The sequence below is a fragment of the Lepisma saccharinum genome, chromosome 5, assembly GCF_977018435.1.
Source record: "Lepisma saccharinum chromosome 5, izLepSacc3.1, whole genome shotgun sequence".
Lineage (NCBI taxonomy): Eukaryota > Metazoa > Arthropoda > Insecta > Zygentoma > Lepismatidae > Lepisma > Lepisma saccharinum.
In genome coordinates this window covers 1999869-2027432 of record NC_139233.1, presented here as the reverse complement: position 1 = coordinate 2027432, position 27564 = coordinate 1999869, and the positions used below count along the sequence as shown (strand labels likewise).

The following is a 27564-nucleotide window of genomic DNA, read 5'->3' as shown; positions in this document are numbered from 1 at the left end:
TCGGAATGGAGGACGATGTGGATTGGGAGCGGAGATCTTTAAGATCTGATATGGAGGAGGCACACTTGCGAGTTGAGTGACGGGAAAATATACGCTTACTACCGAGACACCTGTTTCAAAATCAAGGCGAGATCGAGACAATGATTCGAATTCGTTTCAAAATCGAGAACAGACCAAGTCAGGGTTGTTTGTGACTGTTTTCAAATTGTAAAATGTATAATCACTTCTAGTGTAAAAGAAAAAGAAAGAAATGTTATAGCATACTGTTTTGTTGCGTAGCAACCAGTTGTTGAAAAACAATTGAAAGAGATAACAAGAACGTTTTTTGCATATAGTTCGAATCATACTAATTGGTGCATAATTAATGTATTTATTCAGTGCAAATAATAAGTATACTCATCAGAGAACAGTATTGTGATTTTGAACTATATACATTATTGTTATTTCATAATTTGCTGTGAAGTAGAACGGTGATTTACTGAGTATAATGTAAAATGCTCAAGCCTCTACGACACTAGCAAAAAGTGGCGACCGTGTGACAGGATTCTGAAGTTAAGTAGTTCTTCGGATAAATGATGTGAAATATAATCTCAGTAGGTCTGGGATTGAAGCGAATTCTAACTGCATTTGATTCATATTCAAGTATTTAAGTGTGTGTAAGTTTTTTTTTTTTTCGTTAATGAAAAATGTCTTCCAGAGATTCATCTAAATCTCGTAGCAGAAAGAAGACTGCTATGCAATACGAGGGCACATATCTAGCAACATTTACAAACGTTCAAGGTCAAGAAGTTAATTCTGATGATAAGACTGATACCAGTACTCGCAAGGTGGAATGTTGTGGTGATACGAAAGCTGACATCAGATTTGTTCAGTGCTATAAATGTCATGGTTTCACTTTTCTTGTCTTAAGTTGTCAGTTGTTCATTGGTCTCTTTATTCTACTACGGTAGAGAATTACTTTTGTAAATGTTGTGACCCTAGTTATAATCCATATGAATTGTCAGCTTACAAATAGAGTATTAGTCCTAATTTTAACGATCTGCTAGAAACAATCAAGAACATTCAGTTCGTGGTAGTTCATTCTAGTAAAGAATTAAAATCTCAGCTTGAAGATTCTAACAAAGAACTAAAATCTCAGCTTGAAGCTTCCAATAGAGAATTGAAATCTTCCAGCGAGGAAATAAAATCTCAGCTTGAAGCTTCCAATAGAGAATCGAAATCTTCCAGCGAGGAATTAAAATCTCAGCTTCAAGCTTCTAACGAAGAGTTGAAGTCCAAAATTGAAACTTCCAATGTCGAATTACAGTCTAAAATTGAATCTATGAATTTTGATTTTAAGCAGGTTAATAACCGTATAGACATGTTGGCTTCTGATGTAGCAATAAGAATCGAATCTTTAGCAGAAACGTGTGTAAGTTCAAATGAAGAATTAAACCAGAAGTTACAAGAAATCATGCGAAATTATGACTGTAAAATATCAGACATTCTTAGTATACAAGATCTTCGTGAGAAACAAATAAATGAAATTGAAAGTTCTTTGCAAGGTGCAAAAGACAATATAGGTAAACTCAAATTTGGACGCAAGTTGAAGTTGAAACATTCGATTCTAAGGTTTCACAGTGTTTCGAAATTGTTAATCAGTACGATAATAATTTGAAACAGCTTGCATTACGTGTTGATGTCATTGAGAATAATATGCAGAAACCAGTTAATGTAAATTATGGTGGTGCTGATTGTACTGTTACAGATACTTCTCATAACAAATATTCTAATACGAACACTCAAGTTCATGGTATTGATAATGTTACAAATCGCCAATCGAGAAGATTAAATGTAAGGCATCATTCAGAAACTGGTCATAATCATGATTCTGGTTTGAGTGATTCAGATGGAAGTTCTATTAACTCTACGGATACTACTAAAGCACAGACGTTTTATGTAAGGGAACCACATCTTAAGCATGTAAGTTGGAAGCAAAATCGCAAACAATCTAGTTTACATAACGCTAGAAAGACGCAAGAAAATTCTAATTGCTCTTGTATGAATAGATCTAGCTGTATTTTAAACAAACACAGAGTAGAAACTGAGAATAACATTGATGTTTCCTCGAATAACGCATTTCCTGAAACAACATCAAATATGTTAGGTAGGCCAGAGGACTTCCGCAGTTATGGAGGATATTGTAATTTGAATTACACAAACTATCCTTGCACTTGGTGTTCCGGTTCTACTAATTATACTCAAATTTATCCAGACAGGTCTGATAACACAGCTTCAAGAATGAATAATACACAGAGAACATTTAATTCTCATAATGATAACGATGAGTCTAGAAGGAAAAGGTTTAATCGTTCTTACCCTTGCACATATTTTGCTGGTAATCAACAGTCACCAAACATTCATGATAGTGCATTTGTGAATGGAATAGAAAATTGTAATGGTGCACATAATTTTCAAGAAGATTGTAATCCAAGACCGAACTCTGATTCTTTGCCCTTGTACATGAGGAAAGATAGACATTTGAAGTTAAATGAATTGTCTTTATTACCAAAGTTCTCAGGTCGAGTTGAAAAGCAATCTGCAAGAGAATACTTGGAACAATTAAACTCAACATTAGATCTGATAGGAGTGCCTGCTGATAAACGATTGCAGAGCATTCAGAATTGTTTTACAAATCGATCAGCTTATTGGTTTAGAACACATAAAATATATTTCTGTTCTTACACTGATTTCGAAAGTAAGTTTATTCAGCAGTTTGCTTCGCCTGAAATGTTACAGTCACAGTTAGCTGTTTTAAGGAATCAAAAATACGACCAAAATGCACATGGAAGTTTAGAAACCTTTGCACTAAAAACACATTCAACATATTGTAATTTAGTGAACAATCCGAATGATGTTGATGTTATACAATTGATAATGAGCCAGTTGCCTGATAATGTTGCTAACAATATCGCTTGTCATAGTGTTCAGACGATGGATCAGCTTACAAATATGCTTCGTAAGTTAGATGTTAATAGAACTAGTAGGATAGGACTTCTGTATATACCTGAAGATTTAGATTGCGACAAGTCTAACAAAGGTCTTAAGAAGAATGAACATCAAAGATTAAATGTACGACAAGTAAATATTCGACAAACAACAAGTACTAGTTCTTCTTCTACTCAAACTCTGTCTTCTGATAATTTGGGTGCCTCTGTTGGAAATAGTTCAGACAATATAAACCAATCTATGAGTTCAAGATATAATGCAAATAATGCTACTAATTTTGGAAATTTCCGACGAAATAGAAATCAGATGTTTCCTAGAAATTTCTACAATACTGGCAGGTTTTACCGTAATAATAATAGAAATATCGCGAATGAGAATTCCCGACAAGATAATGGTCTTAATTTTAGGCAGCCTAATTACAGATTTTCTAGGAATGGTTACTATAATAGTAACAGATCTTTGTTTCCCTCTGTTTACGAAAACTGTCCACCACAAAATCGAGATGTGCCAGTGGTGAGTGATACAATGAGGAATCAGCCCAGCGTTATGCAAAGTAATATAATGACAAGTACATCTAATACTGGTGTAAATCCTAATTTGACTCAAAATCCAACTTCTGGTGTTCAGTCTTTACAATTTAATGATGGTAGGCAACATCAGTTGGAAAGGCAGTCTACTTTAAATTAAAGTGGCAGTCGGAAGAGCCTCTTTCCCTCTGCACTACCTACAAGAGGCACAAGGAAGAGTCAAATGATTTATTTAATGTTTGTGATGCTATGCAACTTTCGAATGAAAATGCATTAAGTAACTTGCAAATTAATTTTTTGTTAGAATGGTTTGAGGAAGAACCTGACTGGGTTATTAACGATGAAGATATTCCTGTACCTTTAACAGACGTTCCAATTGTACATGGAATTATATGTCAATTGCCTATCATTTGTATAATAGATTGTGGTAGCCAAGCTAATGTTATGAATTATGAGGTTTGGTGTAAGATATCATCATGTATTGGTAATCTTACGTTCGACAAGGTGGATGACATTAGACTATCTGGATTTGCTGGAAATAAAAAGTGCAAAATGGTCGGTTGTAAGACAATAAATATTCAGATTGACAGCGAATACTTTCCAATGGAATTTTTCATTTTAAAAGAACTTAATGCAGACATTATTTTAGGTGTTCCTTTCTTACGAAAGTACAAGGCAATTGTGGATTTTAGGAATCAGAATATAAGTTTAATAACTTCATCAGGAAAGCAAGTTTGTACAACATTAGATAATAAGGATTCTAGTACGATAAGTGTTGAATCTGACAAGCTTGTATCTGGTGTGAAGCATGATACTGACATAACGGAAAATGAATTTCAGTCTTGTGGAATGTTAAACTTTATATGTATGTTAGATGTTGAAGCGAATTGTATGCCTTCTCAGAAGAATATTTAAGTAGAGTATTTGAAGATGATCATGAATTTAGTTTGGACGAGGAGGACAATAGTGAAATAGAAGATGCAAAATGTGTCAATGACGAATCTGGTAAAAGTGATAGCTCAACATTATATGAAAATAGTTCAGCATTACATGTAGATAGTTCGGACTTATATGAAGATAGCTCAGTATTACATGATGATTTCTCTCTTGTGGAGGGCATGTCTGAACTTTAGTCAATTGCATATGACACAACTGGATTTCGATGATTAAAATGAAAAATATAGACAATAATAATAATAAATAAGTGGAGGTTAAAAGGATTTTCATCTTCTACTTGAGACAATTTATGAGCTAGACAAGTTAAGATGAATATGAGGAAGATGAAGATAAAGATAAAGGTGATTTACAAAAACGTGATTAATTTTCACTCTTATGTAATGAGTGACATACTATATTCAAAGATATAGAGAAATGATATATTGGTTTAAAAGAGAAACATGGAGTGCTGAGTGTAAATGAATACATAAATTTATGGACTTGTGGCTTGGTCCATATTTAGTTAAAGAAGCCAATGGTAACTGTTGTGAACTGCTATCGTTGGATGGAAAGGGAACTGTACAAACACACAATGTATCCAATTTAAAGAAATTCAATTGTAGTCAGGAAAGAAAGGACTAATTATGTAAACTTAAGTAATTTCAAAAGATCTCAACAACCTTTTAATAAGAAATGTTAATATGTTTTAAATAATTATGATATGTTTTAAATATTTTCTGTGTTAATTAATGACAATATGTATGTCATGAGAAAGTTTGTTTTCTTTGTAGTTTTTCATGTTATCTAAAAATTTTAAAACCGATGTTCTAAAATTTTTCTCCGAAGGAGGGAGAATGTTGTGACTGTTTTCAAATTGTAAAATGTATAATCACTTCTTGTATAAAAGAAAAAGAAAGAAATGTTATAGCATACTGTTTTGTTGCGTAGCAACCAGTTGTTGAAAAACAATTGAAAGAGATAACAAGAACGTTTTTTGCATATAGTTCGAATCATAGTAATTGGTGCATAATTAATGTATTTATTCAGTGCAAATAATAAGTATACTCATCAGAGAACAGTATTGTGATTTTGAACTATATACATTATTGTTATTTCATAATTTGCTGTGAAGTAGAACGGTGATTTACTGAGTATAATGTAAAATGCTCAAGCCTCTACGACACTAGCATGTTACAGGTCCAGGAACCTATCAATTCTAATTAGTTCTATTGGACCGGAACCTTTTTTTCTAGCACAATTTAAATTCGGTCCAAGTTGCGTATTGTTTCATTTCAATACGGAATTTGTACCGTATTTAAATTGATCCGTGCGTGGGACATATTTAAATTTATCCCGAAAAAAGGTCCCTGGACCGTATTTAAATTGATCCAGAAAAATATTCCTGGACCGAATTTAAATTGATCCCGAAAAACGGTCCCTGGGCCGAATTTAATTTTTTTACACAAAAAAGGTTCTTTACGGTCCAGAAACCATTTACGCTTGTTGATTTTCTCTCCTGGACCGGAATTGAATTTATTTAAAATTCCTGGACCTTTAACAACCCTGGACCAAGTTCTTCCGATACTTAGCTGGGGTACGAGATCACAACTTCACAATAGAGGGAGAACGATCGCATTATTTACAAACGGAGACGAGAGCGAGACAGAGACTGTCGCTGCACACATGCCACGAAGGCACATGGGGTGATGTGGAGGTAGAGAGCTTCACATATTTTTGATCTTGTCCATACTTGCGATGATGTGTTCAGCGTCACGCCCGGATTTCACAGATTAAACAGCACTTTCTCTTATCGGGAGGCTGGCAACAACCACCAAAAATCCTCCGTTCAGACGCAACCGCTTCAACTCCCGAGACCCAAACGACGGACAACACAGCTTTCTACCACCAAGGTTACAGCATCTTCATGGCCTGCTATTGAAATGTACTGCACGGACTCAACCGCGAAGGCAGATGAGGAATTGCCGGCCAATTACAAAGAAAAGGGTTTATTTAGTGGCAACCTTGAACGGACCACGCGAGCAAAAATACCCACAGACAACAGGTAAATTGTTCGCGTAGGTCAGTATGGAAATCAAATACCAAGGACAATGGCCACCAACCACGCGTCGACGGGCAACTCCAGAAAGGGAGGTTCGTTTAAGGAAACTGGAATTTCCTGACAGACAGGCTTCCTTGTTATTTCTGGGATTTTGAATTCAATTAAGAAGGGAGGGGCTAGCTTTTGTTTAACGGGGTTCGGCTGCATAAATATTAAACGTGCACAGAAAGATAGGCATGGAGTCGCTGAAATCTGGGAAAAGGATATAAAATTATATAAAAAGGCAGGCAAAACAGTAAAGGTAAAGTTCCCCGTGCATATAGCACCGTGCCATGATGGCACATATAAAGGAGGTGATGCCATCAGCACCACGCTCCGGCCGCCTTAACCCCTCCACCCAGGTACACATTGATTTGAGGCTGGATGAGCCCCACAGCAGCTTTATTCAGAGACAAGGAAATATTCCGACCTTAGATGACCCATCCCGGCAATCGAATCGGGTCTTCCGCGTTGCAGTCAGCCGCCCTACCTGAAAAAGGTACTTCAAAAACTGGGAAAGGAGGGAGGGAAAAAACACAAAACTGAAGGGGAAAAACAAAGTTTGAATAAAAAGATAGTCAAAAGGGTATTTGGGGTTATAAGGCCCCCCACCCTCCTGAGCACGCCACTGTACATATACACCACAGACCTCAACATTCATCAAATCAAGGTTTATGTATTTGTCATGCATCAACTGACACGGTTAAACGTGTAATTTTTATATATTTCAAAGGATCGTGCCTGATCTTCTTAAGTGATGCATTTGTGTATTTTGGGGCACAAAAATGTACCATTATCAGTTTGTGCTTCTAGTTTAAAAAATTAGGAATATTAGTGTTAACACATTTTGGATTCTGTGTGTATATAGCCGCGAAATGTACAAAATATTTCATTTTTTGACAAAAAAGGCCATCCAAGTAGCAATAATATAGGCGAAGTATGAAAATGATGTGAAGTACTACGGTGTGAAACGTTGCTGCTGATTGGCTCGTTCTCGTGTCGCGGTATGGCCTGAAATCTGTCCATTAGGAAGCTTCAACCTATGTACTTATTCAAACTCGTCGACTTGCTCTGCGATTCAGACTCTATTTGCACATAACTCTATCGAAACAGAAACTTCCCTTTACATTAGGTAGCTGGCACGGACGTAGCATAACTGTGGAGTGGGAAAAACATGTTTATGATGCACGTAAACCAGACTTGTAAAGTTTCCCCGACCGACAACATTATGATGACTTCGATGCAAGACCAATTAGAGATTTTTACGATGAGACTGGCAGAGGTCTGCGAGTTCGGACGCAGATCACTGGGTTCACAGATGCCCCTCCACGTCAATGAATCCTTATGGCATCGGGTTTCAATCTCTCGACCTACTCTCTGGCGTCGCTCGCACGGGAAAAGTGGCACGCCACATGTGGATGAGATGTCACTGTACACTGGCGAGCGGAAGTGGGTTTCAGTTCAGATGCCAAACGTGATAAGCAGGTACTTGGAGTCCATATTTGAATAGAGTTTCTATGTAGTTTCCACCAGGTAGAATTTTTAAAAAATCTCGATCATTTCATAATATCTAAGACACTAAAAGTTAACATACACAAAATAGTATTTTTGCCTGTAGTATTATATGGATGTGAAACTTGGTCCCTTGCATTAAAAGAGGAAAATAAATTACGAGTATTTGAGAATAAAATAGTTAGGAAAATATTTGTACCTAAAAGGAATGAGGAGACAGATGAGTGGAGAAGGTTACATAATTTAGAACTACATAATTTGTATTCATGTCCGGATGTTCTTAGAATAATTAAATCAAGGAGACTTATGTGGGCAGGCCATGTGGCACGAATGGGAGAGCAAGGGGTCCCGAGTTCGATACCCGCTGGAGACACATAGTGGTTCGGATCCCACTTTAAATTGTAGGTCCAGTCCTGATTAACCTGTGCATAAGTGGACTTAAAACATCAAACCAAACCAAACGAACGGGAGAGGAAAGAAGAGTTTAAAGGATTCTGGTTGGGAAACCTGAAGGTAAGAGACCTGTAGGAAGGCCGCGACGAAGATGGAGGGATAACGTTGAAATGGTCCTAAAGGAAATCGGTAAGGATGGAAAAAATTGGATTGATCTTGCTCAGGATAGGAACAGATGGAAGGCTTGTGTTTTGTGTTGCTGCAGCCACAAACCTTCGGGTTTAAGAAGGCTAGAGAGTTAGTTTAGTTAGTTAAAAAATCTAATGAGAAACCAACGGTCAGGATTTAGGAAAAATCGAATGTACGCTATGATAAACCTACAAGGTACAAATGTTTCGTTTCAAACTGGAACAATGCTTTCCCTTGAAGAGTGACCCTTGCACAGGGATGTGCCCAGAGAAAAAAAGCTGGAGGGGTTTCGACAGTAATAATTTTAGAACTGTCTGGCACAATTTCTAATTCTTAGCACAAGGGTCCCGAGTTCGAATACCTGTGTGGGTATGGGTGTTCTTTGTGAGTGTCCATCAATCTCACGTACTCATTCTCATCGTCGCGAGGGTGTAAGGGGTGAATGTTTCCCAAGACACCCAAATGTCAACCTCACTTCCACGTACTACACCTTGGACTGCATGTTGCAGACTAACAAGGTTCTGGCGTTTGGACCCATGCCTCGTATAATCCTCTATGGGATTTGTGTTGTGTGCTGTCAATATGTGTGATTATGTTGGATTCGAGTCTAGATGACAGAGCTACAAACTGAAGTCCATATTTACTACGTGAAAGTGAGGTTGAAATCTGGGTGTCTTCAGAAAGTGTCATCCCTTACACATCAAGAAGTTGTGGGTATATTTGTTGTTGTTGTTGTTGTTGTTGAAAACAAAAAGAAATATATGAATTAAAGTAATTATAAAACTGTTACATTAGCTACTTCTTTAAAATATAAGTTTTTTGCTTGTTAGTGTTATGGGGTGATTTTCTTCTGTTAGGTTGGTTTACACCACAAAAATACGAAATACAACAGTTTTTGATTAGTTTTATTCTTATTTTTTCTCTCTTCGCAGCCGCAACTTCCACCCAGGGAATATTTACGCTGCAATTATCAATGGGCCTTCTGGAACTCTGGAGTTGGTGGCGCTCGCATCACGGCGGAAGTAGAGTTTCAATGAGCTTCAGCCACTCTATGCATATCTTCTAACTCTTTGAAGTCGACGCTAAACTGTCTGACAAAACAACATCGCTCTTGCAAAGCAAACGCAGCGAAACAAGTCAGCCCCATTTTATTCCCTTTGTGAAAGCTGTAAAACAGAATAAAAATACAATCTAGGTTTATTTCTCTCGCCAATAACGCCTGTAAATAATATTTGTTTATTGTTTCCGGTATGTCAAGATTGAGGTGGGGAGGATTCGTGCAGGATTTACGAAATGGTCTTCGAAATGAATTCGTTCTAGTCGAATGAAAAACTCGGAAAATTACATGTTTCAGGATTTGCGTTCACTTTGACCAATCAAATTTCTAAATTCCAGACCATTCTGAGGTTCTTTAACATGCTAATAAACAAATCTTAGGTTTCGAACTGTACTTGCTATTCAGGAGATTGAAGTTTATTCAACATTGTTACATGAACATTTTTTATACAGAATATGTCTTATCCTAAATAAAAGGTTTGAACTTATTTCCATCCACAAAGTCTGGCAAGTACGGAAAGTTGATTTTCCATGACATTTACAGACCTTGGATGTTTTTTTCAAAATTCCTTGATTTTCCTTAATCGTAGGTTGAATTCATTGACTTTTTCAGACTCAGTGGAAAACTAGGATGACGTTCGTAGCGCATTTCGCTGACTACACCACCGAGACTGGCGAATGATATGTCACAGTCACTGGCGTACGCAGGGGGGGGGGGGGGCTGATGGGGGCTACAGACCAGTGAAAATCTCAATTTTCAAATGAAAGCTGTGAAGAACTCGGGAGAAAATCCAAAGTGATAGCTGAAACCCCGCCTTGAAATGACCCCCGATAAGAATTACAATTTTGTCTTTGAACAACTTTTAAGACGAATGTTGAACATGGCAATTATGAAATATTTTATAATGTACGCTCCTCCAAGAATGCAGCTATGGAAAATCCACACTTAAAATTACAGCCCCTCCGGAAAAAAAATCCAGCGTACGCTTGTGTAGACAAACACGATACACAGGTTCACAGTTGCCTCTAATAAATTAATTTTCTAAGTACTGTACAAAAGTACTACTTATCTCTAAATAAACACTTAGATATCCGCTTGCTATGTCTGGTACTAAAGTAAATTTGTTTTCCGTAATTCACTTATCACGTCAGTTTTGAACTAAAGCGACAGTTACTCGTATCGTCTCGATGTTATAGAGACGTCTCGTGAGCTAATCGTTGTGATGAACAGTTTTCGGGCTGGGATTTCGGCTGCAGCCCGAGTCCCGGGCTACCAGCTACAAAGGAAGAACAAATGCTCTGAAAAGGGCCGCAATATGGAAGAAAACGCAATCCTGACACGAAAAATCAAGACAAAACCTGAACAGATGTTTTACAAATGTTTAAATCCTGGCTGCAGTGATCTGGGGCAGCATTACAAGGAAATCTATAGCAGCTTTTTTTTATTTTTCTATCTTCGTTTTGGTCTCCCCATGTTAAATGAAGTTGCAAACATCACAGACAGAAAGTGGAGGGCGGGGGGAAGGAGGGGGGTACAACTTCATTCACTTTGAGCGGACATAAACGGAGGGGAGGGAGGAAGATGTTTCCCTCTGAACCAAAGGCAAGATCAAGAAATTGGAATATCATATTGATGAATTGGGGGAGGGGGGAGTCGGAGGGTACGAACCAGAACCGAGGATTGCCTGGGGAGGAGGTACAGTGATGTGTGTGTGTAGAGGAGAGATGCGGGGAGGGGGGAAGGGGGGGATATTGCCACGGCTGAGTTGGTCCGTTACCCGGGTAACTCATGTCGTCCCGGCTCTTTCCTCCGTGAGCTAACTCTCCCGGGCAAGTCAGCTACCCCGTTGCAGAGAGCGTTTCCACCTGTAACACGCAGCGCCCTCTATCTCTCACTCTCTCCCGCACACCTGTTACGGGAAACGCTACAAGAATATCGCACTCCCTAACATATTTCCCACCCCGATAATCCGAAAGGCAGATCTCTGCTCTCGAAAGGTCGTGATCCTTTAATGCCGGCGCTAATCGATAAATCAAAACCGGTGGTAATTTCTTTCTCCATAAACTGTTCGGGAACTTAACGTCCACTTTCCATACTTCTATTAGGTTAAGTGGCATGTTTACAGACACGAGACGAGATTTGGCGCAATCTCGTCTCGCGAATGCAGGAACGTGATTCGTCCTCGCCTCCAAGTGCAAACGCTTATCTCGTTTTCGATTCAAAACGCAAATGTCTCTCTCGATGTCATTACTTGAACCCACCAGCAAGTTTAGAAGCATTTTGGAAGCAAAAGCAAGCCGTTGGGATGTTAACAATTGATTGGTTTCATTACTTTGGTTTATCTTACTTTGCATTTCTGCCACATTTGGCTAATCACGAAGATGAGGATGATATGATGAAGGTACACTCATAAAGAACACCCATGCTCAGGCCTGGATTCGAACCAGAGACCCCTTGCGTCGTAGCACGCTGTGCTAACCACTCCGCCACGGTGGTTGGCTTTAGCAGGTATAATGAGTACAGAATCGTGCAAGAAAAAATATTAGGACAAGAAGCTCAATAGAACACGCACACAACACTCGAAATAAACAACTGCTTCTGACTAACGCTAGTTCGAGAAGAACACCAACAGATGGCAGTGAAAATATCCAAACAGCTAGTAAAAGAGAAAAGCATGACAAGGTAAAAAAAAACCTGCTAAAAACTATTATTAAACTACTATTATTATAATTATATTATTATTATTAAACCGGGAATAGTGAATAGTTAAATTACTTGTAAATAATAGAAAATTTTCTAATTAATTATATTTTTTTGTATTGTAACGAAAATTGTGAACCAAATACCAATGAATATGCTTTATATGAGTAATAAATTCAAATTCAGTCTCAATCTCGTACAAAATGAGTGAAGCGTCGAAGAGCTGGTACAGCCTTACAGCATGCTTCGGCCAGTGAACATCTGCTGTCCCATTCCAGTCCAGTTTGTTTCTTCATTTCCATTCTATCCCTAGCTAGGCTAATCGGGACTGCATCCAGAGTTTAAAGTGGGATACGAACCACTATGTGCCTCGACCGGGTATCGAACCCTGGACTCCTTGATGCATATTTTCTTGTATCCTCCCTTTCACCGACATGGTATAACGCATTTGTTACCATTAATCTTCAAGAAAGATCTACCGGCAAATATTTTTGTTTTGTTTTTCATGTTTAATTTTTTTTTATCTGGCGGGTCGCATTTTGATAGGGGAGGCAAAATTATCCTAGGCCCCGTGTTTCCTCTTTATAAACAGTTTTGGGACGCTAAAATTGGTTGATAAACACAGATTAACCGCCTATTGTTGAGGAACAGCTGATTTGCGCAGTTACGGATCAGATCATAAGGTCCCAGCGCAGGTGGTGGATTCTATTTGAGATTATGTTTCATTCCTTGAGCAAACGTTACGTCAGAGACCAGACAAGAAACGGGCCAATCGCTCAATTGACCGCAAGTGGTGCACAAATACATTAAGAAGAAAACGACAAGCACTTGCCCAGCTATTCGCAGCAAGAAACTTTTACGGCAGTCAGTAATTTGCTAGAGTGATGCTAAGACAAATCACGGAACAGTGATTTTCCACGTGAGTGACGTCTATTTGCAAGGGCGCACTGGTGGAGAAAATGTTAATCTCTTCAAACGCTAAAAACTCAGGACGTTTAAGTGGCACGGGATACAAACATCTATGTCGTTAATTTTATTGTAGATTACGTTTTTTACATTTTGTTACTTCTTAAAGAACGACTTTGTGTAGAGGAAAAAAACATTTATTAGCCTAAACACCCTATCACCGTATTTTATTTGTTATTTCATTGCTGCGATGTAATTGCACATCGTCGTATTCATTGAACTTTATTTTGGTTAACCTTTTGTTCACTTCTGACCATGAGCTAACACAGGGGACTGTTAAAAACTCTACTCTTTTGCTAAGGCGAGGTTCCTTAAGTTATTATGATGTGCAGTGATTCTGAGTACGATTTTCTTTTTTCACGGTTCTCTAACCAACATCTTAGTCATAACCTGAATGTTACCCAAGCTATCTGGCAAAGTTCCTTATAGCATAGCAAATTCGGTTTGATTTCATTTGGTCCATGTTACTTCCCTCTTACACAACTTTAGTCGTACGACCGGCTACTTTGAGTTTCAAAAGATGGCGGAAAAACTGGTTTCAAGGGGTTGGTGCCCCCTACACCCACTTCTCTAAAAGCTCCTTCGATCGTTACATCGACTTTGCTACCATAAAACGTTCAGGAATTAGAATAAAGAAAAAAATTCCAATTTCAGTATTGAAATTGTACAGTCACCGGTAATAGAAATCGAACACACAGATCCTGAAATACTCTCTTCCCTGCAAGGTGTTGTGTGTTGCCTAACTCTACGGGGAAAAGTGGATTCTAATAGCAAATTTTCAATGGCAACTTCAACCACTGTCGTAGGTTTAGGTAACAGTTACCTAAATCAGAGAAGCGGGTATTTAAGGATCTATGCGTCCCATTTCTATCGCTGGCGGCTGTACATTTTACCTCATAATAATGCCGTGTTTTTATAAATGTTTAAAATTGTTATATTTACGACAAAATGCTGTAACATTCGGAAAACCAAACGCGATGCATAAGAAACAATCAATTTTCTAGGCACAATCAAAAGTTGTGTTTGTTTTTAAGTCCATTTTATACTCAGGTAGGCTAATCGGGACTGAGTGACTGATTAAGTTGGTGTTTTAAGTCCATTTTATGCACAGAATGGCTAATCGGGACTGAACCTACAGTTTAAAGAGTGATCCGAATCACTATGCGCCTACACCGGGTATCGAACCCGGGACCCCTTGATTCCAAGACGACGACGCTACCACTGCGCCATCGAGCTGGCCACTAATCGGAACTGGACCAAGAGTTTGAAGGTAGATTTGACTCGAGTGATTTTGTTTTACTTAGCTTTTCTTCCACTTTTGGTTACTCGCGAACATGAGGGTGACGATATCAGTGGCGGTTGGCAGCTAGTATGATGGGTAGTGCCAACGTGATCCAGGAATCGAAAAATTTTCGTTAGCATATATCATAGAAATCTAATGAAAGAGGTAATTTTAATGGAACTTTGTTTACTAAAATTGCATACAAAAATTCAGTTCCTCGGATTGGTTTATTTTACTTCGCATTTGTACTACTTTTGGCTAATCGCGAAGATAAGGATGAGTGAACGTCAGTTGCAACACGTGAGTGTCTGTGTGCCTTAAGGAAGAAATCGATAACAAAAAAGTCTGGGTGGATCTTTAGATGCATCTATCTAAATGGTTATATAAATTTGGGAAGATATTAACTTTGTTGTTCCCAAGCAGGCAGGAAAGTATCTTTCTCGCGAATTACTTCTTCAACGAGTGTTAAAATCGGTCAAGATGAGTCACTTCTCTATGAAGTTTGCAACTATGTCAACACAATGCGAAAGCTCTCGCGTCGTGCCAGCCGAAAATGGGCACGGTTGGTTGTCTTATGGCTACCATCTCCTTGCTCGCTCCCTGCGGAGACTTTTTCATGCCTCCGCGCATGCCTCTGCGCACAGGCCAGACTATGCTGGCCCAGAGCAAGGGAGAGAACAGCTGGGGATGCGGCGCAGGAATTGAGGCGGCCGTAAACTCGAACGCTTACGAGATTCGAATCTCCTTGTTCGTAAATGTATTAATTTAACTAAATTTCGGCAAAGCAAGTGCTTTTTCTGAGGGTAGAGCCATGGCACGGCGGCTCTCCCCCTTAGAGCCGCCGCTGGATGATATGATGAAAGGACACTCACAAGGACACCCAGGCCGGGAATGAACTCGGGATCCCTGGTGTCGTAGAGCGCTGCGCTAACCACTCCGCTACAGAGGTTGGCAGTTTGAAGGTACAATCTGAACCACTGTGCAGTATGCCTGAACCAGTGCTCCAAGTTTAAGGGGGTGCAGGGCGGATAATGCCTCCATGTTAAAACATAGGAGAACTCCCCTAGTAGACCCAAGGTTCGAGCCTACATCGGAATCAAACCCTGCACCCCTTGATTACAAGGCAACAGCACTACCACTACACCATCAGGGTGGCTCGTCAGAATAGACAGCGAGAATACGCAGCAGCGTAGCTCCACTGCCTAAATGATCCGGCCGCTCAACCCTGGCGACTGCAAACATGATAATTTTTCAAAATCAGCTCGGAGCAAACGGAAATTACTATCGCATTGCTTCCACCACAAAGCTATCTGAAAGCGCATGCGTCGGTTGGCTTCCCCGCAAACAAAAAGTGAGCGATAAACGCTAAATTTGAGGCGGGAAGCGACGAGAATAGAACATCCAATTATATTTGGCGAACTCCATAACCCTTAACTATAACCGCATCAAGGATTACACCACGTACTTCCGCTGTGGAGATGAAGATCACAACAAGTCTTACTTCGCAATAAAGTCGCTACACTAAAGTAGTTACGTGAACATTACGATGCAGTTTAACGTCTCATATTCTTGGGATTTTAAGTAAACTCGTCAATTATTTCTTTAAATGTTAATTGTGTCGTAGACAACCAGTTTAAGAAGGAAGATCCACTCTTCAAACTATTCTAGATTTAGTTTTCAAATTGCATCGTAATCTTCCACAGGTGGCATCATACTTCACTACTCGATTGACAAAGTGAATGGACCAACCTGTTTATATCAACCTAATGACGTGAACTACAATATAATTAAGTTGTCAACATCACGGCCATCTCTAGATCAACAAGGCAATAGGTGTCAGCACGAAAAGAGGATCAATACCGACGAAAATGTTTTTCCATCGGCATTTATGGCTTGTTCAAAAAGAAAATATTAAAACTGTAAATCCATTACGAGGAATACACATTTTATTAAGATTATATTAGGTTTTCTTCTTACTTCGATCCGAGAAAGTTCTCTGTAACTTACGTCTTTTTTCTTGTCTTGTTCTGTGACGTGACGGTACGTCACGCCTGAACTAGTATGCACGCTCGTTTGGATGCTATATTTCGACAGTCCCAAGTTCGAATCCTGGCATGGGCACTGGTGTTACTTGGAGGGAGTTCAAGTGAGAGTTAAGAGTGTGTAAATGTAAATTTAAAATACTAATTATAATTTGTGTTCAGGCGAGGACATTAAAGGTTTCAGACCGAAGCGACACGGGCCCCATACAATCTGTAAAAAAGAATCCACTACTCATGCTCTACGAAATGACTAAGCCGACACGATGCACGCTTCTAATAAAACCGCAAAGTCTGTGTGACACAAGCAACACATGAATGAATCTTGCCGTGTCAGTCCAGTAAGAAAGGTTGCATTTACTTCTGAATGCTAGTTTCCAAGTGATACCTGTCGCTCTTTACTTTGCTCTGAAGCCCTTAAGACAAGTTTTAGACCGAAGTAACTAGCGGCATCCGACGCGGACCCTTCAGTCTAAGGCAGCTTTCCGAAGATCGCTTCGGAAGGATCCAATGAACGGAAACGTTTTACACCGAAGCGGCACGACAGGCCGCACAGGCTTACGTTTGATTGGTGAAATCCTCAAGCGACTCGCGACATGTGTCGCTTTGGTATGCATTCTCCCTAAGCGTTTGAACGAATATGAGGTATTACAACCCAAAATCTTGGAGATTCAATGCTCAAAATGTGATGACAAATTACGTGCTTTGTCAAAGAATCCAGCTAGAAGCTTTAAGGACATGAGGAACAGTTTCCGCCAGGCTCTTCCCTCCGAGTCAGTGTTGCTAACTTAGCTCTTTTGGGCCCAGACCTGGCTCTTTCATGCAGTTGTTTAGCTGTGAACTGGGGCGCCCGCCCCCATGCCCCACTATGATGCCATCACTGGCGCCGGCCCACATAGACCAACTTTTGCCGCTATCTCTTACCTTCCCAGCTAATTTTCTATTGCGCCTTAGAGATGACATAATATTGTTATCCGGGAATCGTTTGCTTTCGATTTCATATGAACATCAAAGGATTATTGATTGGGTGATGCCGCCGGAAAACTTACAATAAATTGTCCTTACTTTAAAGTTAACGCTAATAGCAGGGCCCCCACCCCTTTGACACCTAAAATTAAAATTGCCCTAGGACTAGGAGGCACATTATCCAGCCTTCGTAAATCTATTTCCTTCAAAGTCAGTTTTAATTCAATTTAATGTGAAATTTAGCTCTTTTATGCGCATCAGGTTTCGCAACACTACCAGGATGGCCGTAGGAGGCAAGGAGAATTGCATTGTAGTTATGGGAGTATTATTTGAATTGTTCTGGGAATACCAAACTTCCGATGGCATAGAAAAAGATAGCAACGGAAAGAGGGCAGTTTGGTGCAGCTTTTGACCAGTCGAAACTTTAATTTGATTAGCTGCAACTTGAAGTTAAAGTTGTTGAGTTTTTTTCTCCTCCATAAGGAATACATGGGATTCTAAAAACTCTCGGATATTTTTCAAGCAGGAGCCCATTCCGACGATACTGAAATAAATGCACACATGTGCGTAACTGTTAACTCCTCACCGTAAACAGTACTTTCGCGTCTCATCGGGCATCCTAGCAGGTATACAACACGCCCACTTGGTGCGTTATGCGGGTAGCTGCCGCACCACAACTCCTATTGCACCGATCTCCACTTCTGCTTGTAACTGCACGAAAGCATGCACGCACGATTGCGTAACGACGGTAGCCACGCACCGCTTGGGAATGCTTCGGAGCGAGACAATATGAACGGGCGGACGTATTTCTGCTCCTACAAGAATAGCACCGGTGACACACTTCCATTTCTTTCTGTTTTATTTCTCCTGGCAGAATTTTCTGCTACAGGGGATTATGTCTGCAAGGACACAGATGTTCGCTTAATGACGATTTCTGCACGAACACCGAGTCTCTTGCCTTTCGACTGGCTCATCCTTGCGAAGGAAATGATTCCGTCTGTTGCTGCAAATTGGGAATCACCTCTGCTGTCACAGCGACGGATCGCCTCCCGAACGCACTATGACGTTTTTTAAGCACTTGATGCGAAATATACGAATAATACACATCAACACTGCTTCGGTAAAACACAAACGCAACCCGGGATAAAGAAATAAGAAACTACTTACAATTTTTGAAAGATCAGACATCAGCCATCTTATTTCCGTAGTGGTGATGATAATGTTTCACCTCATTCTTTATTGCTATTTTTTCTTTCCAGAATCGAATACAAGTTGACATAATTTCTACAAGTTTGATATTAACAAATTTGAATAGTTTTTTACAATATTGTCTGATTTTAACTTATTATTGAATAATTTGAAATAAAATAGGTTTTAAAAGAATCACTATTATGTTGGGATATGGTTTGCTATGGTGAACAATAGATGGCTCTGGACTTGAGTATTTTTCTAACATTTTTGTGTATTGTTTCTGAATGTTTGACTGTGGTGGAAACGAGTTAATATCTTGATCTTTTTTACAGAATTTAGAATTTTATTTGAAATTGAGAAAATAAACCACATGTAGGAAGATAACAAAGTTTAATTCCTAATTACCATAAAGAAAAATGTATGTAATTTCCTTTTATAGAAGTAATAAGAAATGTAAATTTTTCTTGCCAAATGGCTTTCATAATAGCACATAGCTTGGTCCAACCACAGCTACACTTCAATAAAAATAACTGCAGTTAAATGGAAGTAATTAAAGGGGTGAGCTATTCCGAAGAAACCCAAATATCAAACTCCCTTCCGCGTAGTACACCCTGCACTGCATTGTACAGACAAGTGAGGCTCGTGTTGTGTGCTATCCTTGTGTGTTTGTCATTGTCCTTTCATCCATTCCATCTTATTATTCATCCTCATATACGCGATTAGTCAAAAGTAGCAGAAAAGCGAAGTAAGATAAATGAAACCAACCAATCAATCGAAGTAATTCAAAGTTGAAAAATCAAGACAGGCTTTTGTTAATCGAGGCGAAACCGAGATTGTGCCCAGGAATTTTGCTTCGTTTGCCATATTTAGGGAGTGTAATGATTAGGGGTCGGAAGTTGAAGACCTATAAATTGCCAAAAAATACCTATAAAAAGACATAAAAAATATCAAGAAAAGGACAAAAAACGGAAAAGAGGACGTACAAATGTGATCCGAATTAATTAATAACTTCAGTTTTAATTACATATTTAATGAATAAAAAAATAAAAAATTCTGGTGATAGTGAACACACAGTGCGAAAAAACTATATCAATGAAATGCATCTTCTTTCAGTCAATACTTTTCTCTCGTTTCAGGGATGGTTCAAATATATCTATTTATTTATTTTTATTTCTTTACTACAGAACGGATGTTTAAGAGATGATGAACTGATGATGGTTCGAATTGAGAATGGTCAGTAAAAACGTAGTCGAAAGAATGAAGTTGCCAAAAAAAAAGCCGTTAAGACCTAAAAAAGGCTAAAAAAGGACCAATAAGCCAAAAAACGCCGAAAAAGGCAAGAAAGGACGAATAAAACCCACCTTTTTCTGGCCTACAATGACCCAAACTAACTAACTAACTCTATAGCCTTCTTAAACCCGAAGGTTCATGGCTGCAGCAACACAGGCCTTCCATCTTTCCCTATCTTGAGCAAGATCTATATACTCTTTTCCATCCCTACCGATTTCCCTTAAGTCCATCTCAACGTTGTCCCTCCATCTTCGTCTTGGCCTTCCTACAGGTCTCTTACCATCAGGTTTCCCCACAAGAATCCTGAGAACTCCTCTTTCCTCTCCCATTCGTACCACATGGCCTGCCCACCTAAGTGTTCTTGATTTAATTATTCTAATAATATCTGGACATGAATACAAATTATGTACTTCTAAATTATGTAACCTTCTTCACTCACCTGTCTCCTCATCCCTATTATGTCCAAATATGAACATATATTATGTTGGGCCTCGTCTTCGGACACTAGGGGAAAAAAAAGGATTTTTCCTCAACTTCCAAGCCCTAGTAATGATATATTTTGTCCCGCACCGTGGCTTTGGGTCCCGGCTACGGACGCGCGCTGGTTCGAGTCTCTTGGGGGAAGCGTAACAACGTTTCTCCTTTGTTTGGGACCGGTGGCCATCCACCAGCGGGATGAAATTGGGGAGCCACGAATGAGTAGCGTAACCCGGTCACGGAAACCTACAACAAGGACTGGACGGTTCGTCGTGCTGACCGCAGGTCACCGTAACTGGTCGCATGATCTCCCACCTCGGCAGTCGGTAGGTAGGCCCTGACCCTCACGGGTTATTACTTATTTATTAATGACATATTTGGAGCCAAAATAACAAAAATAAAGTCTAGGTGAAACCTTTTAGGGGGTGTTGTGGATGTTTGGATAATTTTTGTATTTATCGTCGCTTTTCTACCAATTTGGGCTAATCGCGACGTTAAGGATGAGTGATGATATGATAAAAGTGTTGAAGGGGCACTCGCATAGAACCCATGCCCTGACCGGGATTCGAACCGCAGGTGTGTACTTGCATGACGTGAAATTTTCGTACTTGTACGCTCACCAGCAATAAAAATGTGACACCTAGATCCTGAAGTACTCGCTTCTCCGCAAGGCGTCATGTGTGTTGCCTAACTCCGCAGCGATGGCAGAAGTTGCCATCCTATTTGCTATTAAAACCCACCGATCATCGTGAAGTTAATCGACACACACCACACAAAGCTTTACGGGGAATGGAGTATTTCAGGATCTAGGTTTTCCCTTTATATTGCCGGCCACTGTCACTTGCTTACACACAGAAATCGCTAAACGAATAAAGCGGTTGAAATGCCGCTACGCGCGGAAGGATACCTTTTCCAGCTTTGCTGATTAGCGACCTAAAAAAAGAAAGAACTTCGGTCACAAATCGACCAAGAAACTTAATTTTTCTCCCTAACGACAAAGAGAGAGGGAAATTGAATTATTTCGCCATTAGCCGCTTTCTCCCCTTCCGAGGGGCCTCGGGGGGAGGGGAACATCCAGGCAACTTTAATAATTGAATACTTTCTTTCAGAAATTCCGCGGGAGGAAGACAAAATTTGGTTATAAAATTACAATAGCAAATTCTACTGAAGACAGCCAGATTAGTGACGTTATAATATGAGATATTAGTGTGCGGATTAGGAGTTTTTATTGGGGAAAGGAAGGGGAGGAATTCTTGTTGTTGATTGCTGGTTTCAAGTTTGAACATGAAATTGTGAATTTCCTAAGATATCCAGCCTCTTTCTTTATTCAGTGTTTCATAAAACGAGCGTGTTTATTGGCGGGAAAATTTTCCTTCACGTGCTGCCAACACTGTTATGTAACTGAGCAGTATCTGCTGTAATGCGTCCAGCTGTTCAATTGGTTGATTGAGTTGGTGTCTTAAATGCACTTTATGCGCAGTAAGACTAATCAGGACTGAATCTACAGTTTAAAGTGGGATTCGAACCACTATGTGGGATTCGAACCCGGGATCCCTTGATTACAAGGCGACGACGCTACCACTGCGCTGTTTAATTGGATACATTCATTGCATTATGTATTGGAAGTTTCTTTGCTTTGCTATTCCTTAATAACATAATTTCTTGTTTCATAGACATGACTAAAAGTTTACATACAAGTATTTTGTGTCTTGTCATCCATATTCAGATGTCTCTGTGCGTTCATCTACGAAGGAAAATGTTGCAACCTACCGCACTTAGTGTTACAACTAGGACTCGGACGTTGATGACCTAAAAAATATTAAAAAAATTAAAAATGCCCTAAAAATAATTACATTATTGTGGCGTTACCCCCACACCCCCTATACGCCTTCATGGCGTGGCGCTAAGCTCAGGGGAGCACTTGCCCTTTTTTTTTGTACTTAAAAATAATTCTCGAGCTTCAAATGAAAGTGACTTTTATAAATTAGAACAGATTAGTTGAACAATTCGATACAACTCTTTGTTTGGTGGTTTAAACTACCTCTTTCTTTACTTCAAAATAAACCGAAAGAGTTTTCTGTATAAGTCATTCACCTATCAGAGTAGACCTTGCAGGATACAGAAGTTGGTCAGCGTCTGAAAATATATTTGTTTCGCGTCCATCAGATTATTCTTTTTTTTCCTGTTGCGATTGACTTTACCTTAAACCCACAGATTAAAGCGACAACAGTGGTCAGCACTCGAAGTATTTGAAGTTTGCTGCAGGAGAAATAAATCTACCACAATTAAACCATTGCCAAACAAATTCAGTTAAAAATAATATTGTGCTTCTGCATTGATATTCAACTAATGGCGAACTTGCAAAGAGAAATTTAAAAATATAAGTTATGTTAACAAATGCACACAGAATCCACGAAACAACAGGGAAGGATAAAAAAGAACAGCAAAAAATTACGACCTAAAACCAAAAATGGAAAAAAAAATGCAAAACAAAAACAATGTTTCTTGGTTCTAACTGAAGAAAAATGCATCGGGTTTAGAAAAGAAGATGATTCTTCATGAACTTCCTATCACTAGTTATAATAACCAACCCTCATGGTGGGGCACATTGTAACAATGACAAGGATGCTTTCGTTCTTTAATTTCTTATAAACTGATCACAGTTTGTCTACAGTAATTGTATATTTTTAAAGTAGAAATACATATTTTCTTATGTGTAGAGTTTTCTTTATGTGCTGCATATACGTCGGTAATATACTCGAGAACCAAAGGTGATGCAACGATCCTCTATAATGAAATATAATCTTTGTATGGAAGTGAAACTTAAATGTACATAGTGTACTTCAAAAAGAAAACATGCTCCGTTTTGAAAAACAGACATTCAACGCTTATTTCTGAGCCTCCCAAAGCTTAGATTTTCACTCTACATTCATATTTTTCAAGTTAATTTCCCTTTGTTAACAAAAACGTGGAATGAACTTCCGCCCTCCATTACCTCCCTCCCCAGTCCTAACAAATTTACGAATAACCTAAGGAATTTTCTGTTAGATGAACAATATCTCTGTTCAAGCTCCCACGAGTAACACTACACAATACAGTTTAGATTACATACGAGCCTCGCCAAATCCAATCCAATGCTTGACAAATCTACAACTATATTGTAATATTTACGTATGCGTTGTTCTATCGTATCTCACAAAACTACCATAATCATGTACATCAATCTCAACATCCGTGCGTGAATGTCCTGCTCAGAAATGTTTAGTATGTGTGTTTTAATGTGTGTGTGTGTGTGTGCGTGAATGTGTTTTTTCTCTCTTTCTTTTTTACGTGTTGTCTTGATTTTTTTTAAAATCTCATCTTTGTTCTTTCCTTATAACCATTTTTTATTGTATTTTCTTCTCTTTTTTATGATTTTGTTTATGTACACTAGGTAAATGTCAAACGGGGTTAGGTGGGAGAACAGCCACAGGCTGAACCTCGCCCTTTAATAAAGAAAATTTTGAATTTGAATTGAATCGGTCATATTATGATATCGAAATCGCGAAAAGCCTACCCCTGACTTTAAACTGGATGTTTGCTTACTTGAGTTAGTTTTTAAACGCACTTTATGCACAGAAAGGTTAATCGTGACTGGGTCTACAGTTCAAAATCTGAAACAGTGTGCCTCCAACGGGTATCCAACCCAGGACACTTTCAAATTCAAGGCAATGATGTTATCACGACACCATCTTGGACTGAATGCTTTTTGAGACTTATCCACTAGGGAAAACTTATATATTGGACACTCCATTCAAGTTTTCTCGACCAGTTACATCAAAATCTAAGTTCAGTTATTTTTCACGGACCGTCAGTTTTCGAGATTGAGGAAAGACTACTTGAAATAAAATTTGGATATGAAAATAAACGTCAACATAAAGTTACTATTTCACACACTTAATTTAATTTGAATCCGAGAAATTTCTGTTGATTATTATGAGGCGAATGATAAAATGAAAGCCTGACTAATGTGATCCTAGGAACGACATCCGAGGGCAGGGCAGGACTGCTGTGGAGGGGGAGGGGAAATCCCAAAAACACAGTGCGGCACAAGGACCCTTGCTCATCGAACGGAGCCCGGTCAAGCCATAAAAATGTCAGGATATAATGAATGAACCAGATGTCGGACAGGCACCTCGAACAAGCCTCTCCCACTCAAACTGGTCCCCATTCTTTCCGTTGAGCGGGAAAAGAGGAGGGTGTCTTCCACGAAGGGGAGAAGTGACCTTGAGTGGACCAATCACAGAACCTTCCACTTGAAACAAGGAACCCAAGATCAAACCGTGTTTGATCCTGGGAACATCTTGCGATGAGCGGGGCTCCACCATGTTTTTCCCCATCTGACTCCATGGTTTTGAATTTCTGGAAACTTGTCCCTGCGAGTTTCTGGCGATGAGCGATGTGCTTCACTGTGTTTTTACCCTTACTTGCACCACACCTGGAAAAAATCTAGCTGACGTTCATATGATGATGTGTGTGTGGCCGTAGAAAGTATGCAACGGCGAAAGTAACTATAGGAACGTTACGGGAGGTTTCAAAATGTATACATCTTAAAATAAGCGCACCCAGAAAGGTTTACAGGAGGAGGATATTGAGCTGCTGAAAAAAATATTTTCAACGGCATTACGGGTAGTAAAATAGAGGTGAAATAATTATACTGACAATTTTTTCTAGAATGAATGAATGACTTATTTTACTTCGCCTTTCCGCAGCTTTTGGCTAATTGCGAAGATGAGGATGAAAGGTGATAAGCTGAAGGGACAGCACACCAACACAACTCACACAGAGGAATGTAATGGACATGGGTCCAGGCGCCAGAGCCTCGTCAGTCTGCAAAAAGCAGTCCAGGGGGTACCTCGAAGAAGTGAGATTGACATTTGGGTGTCTTGAGAAAGGGTCACTCCTTACAACCCATTCTTTTCTAGAAAAGAAAGTTCAAAGGTGATTCTCACCCCACATAAACCCTATTCGGTAAGCATATGAAACCATAAATAATAAAAAAAAATAAACCGTGGCTCGACAGCCCTTGAAGGGCCTTGCCCTATCTCTCTCCCGACTGCCAGTCTCCCTCCCACGATCCTACCTAGAGGTGTGGAGATCTTCAACCGGTAATGGGGTGACGTGGGGTCAGCACGTCGAACCCCCAGCCGTTATAGGAGATTTCCGAGACCGGGTTACGCTACTCACTCGTAGCTCCCCAATTTCCTCACGATGGTGGGTTGCCATCGGTGCTATACACAGGCCGAGAACCCAGAGACTGAACGCAGGCAGACTCGAACTCATGCCTCGCAGTCCAAAGCACAGCGCCTTACACCGCACGGCCATGAAGGAGGACTGAAGCGATAGTTGGTTGATTTCGTGTTTAAAGCCCACTTTATGCACAGTAAAGCTAATCGGGACTGGACCTACAGTTTAAAGTGGGATCCGAACCACTATGTGCCTGCCTCCACCGAGTATCGAACCCGGAACCAATTGAAACTATAGAAACTACTATTAAAATACCCACTTTGCTGTCTTATTGGACAATATAAAATTGCCCGCCTCCTGAGGTAATTATTCTAATACACCTCCTAACCTTCTTAACAAGAGTGTATATTGGGGAGATATTGAGACGAACGAAAAAGGTTACAGAATTTGCATTCCTGTCCAAATATTATTAGAATGATTGAATCAAGAAGACTTAGGTGGGCAGGCCATGTGGCACGAATGGGAGAGGAAAGAAGAGTTTACAGGATTCTTGTTGGGAAACCTGTAGGAAGGCCAAGATGAAGATGGAGAGAGAACGTAAAGGAAATCGGTAACAATAGAAAAGATTGGATTGATTTTGCCCAGAATAAGGACAGATGGAAGGCTTGTTTTGCTGCAGCCATAAAGCTTCGGTTTTAGAAAGGCTAGAGAATTGGTTAGTTACATTGGGAAGATAAGGCTGACAGAACGTAGGCACCTACGAGTGTCATGGTCCATCGCAATGTCTTCGCTTAATGTATTAACCCCTGCACTCTGACGGACGTTGCTTGGGCACAGCTGCAGAAAAGAAGGTACTTTCACACTTCTACTGATGAGGATACCGGCCAGCTATTACATCACAGATAAGATGTTCATTAGAGCCTTGGGGTGCCATAAAACATCTTCCTTCTGCCATTAAAACCAACGAGACAAACAAACGCATCTCATTCACATTAGTTCCACGATTCCTCCATGTGTCCCATAAGTACTCGGTCGGCTGGTTGGGGTCTATTGTCGGTACTATTACGTTAACCGCGACGTGGTTATGGAAGGAAGATGCCAGGGGAGTGCCAAGAAGTCCCCTTCTCAAAATCCTACAAATGTTTCGTTGGTCAATAGGCTAAAATTTTAAAAAAATACACATTACTTATCTAGACTGTACTGCGTTTGGTTCGATGATCTTGTATGATAAGTACGAGGAGAGGGTATAGTATGGGCCTCGCAGTGGTAACATCGCCGTCTTTTAATCGAGGGCAGGCCTCCCCGATGGCGCAGTGGTAACGCCATCGCCTTGTAATCAAGAGGTCCCGGGTTCGACACCCGGTGGAGGCACATAGTGGTTCGGATCCCACTTTAAACTGTAGGTCCAGTACCGATTAGCCTATCCGTACATAAAGTGTACTTAAAACAAAAAAGCTCAAACTAAACTCTCATTTGTTTTTTTCACTTGATTTGTTATTTAGGCTCGCTTTTCTTCCACTCTTGACTAATCGTGACGATAACATGATGAATGGACACTCACAAAGAATAACCATGTCCATACCTGGATTCGAACCCGGGACCCCTGGCGTCGATAGCCACTCCGCCTCTGAGGTCGGCAAACTCACCTTTCGTACGTACTCGGTTCGAGTCTTGTTTTTCTCGGTCGTAGAGGAGCAACAGGGGAAGTGAATGGGGAGCTGCACCAG

General features: G+C 39.8%; 1 protein-coding gene across 4 annotated transcripts in view; it reads right to left on the bottom strand.

Annotated features, from left to right (window-relative positions):
• The window catches only part of LOC145987602 (uncharacterized), a 616185-nt gene that overhangs the window by 209326 nt on the left and 379295 nt on the right, over positions 1-27564 (bottom strand). The window lies entirely within an intron of this gene.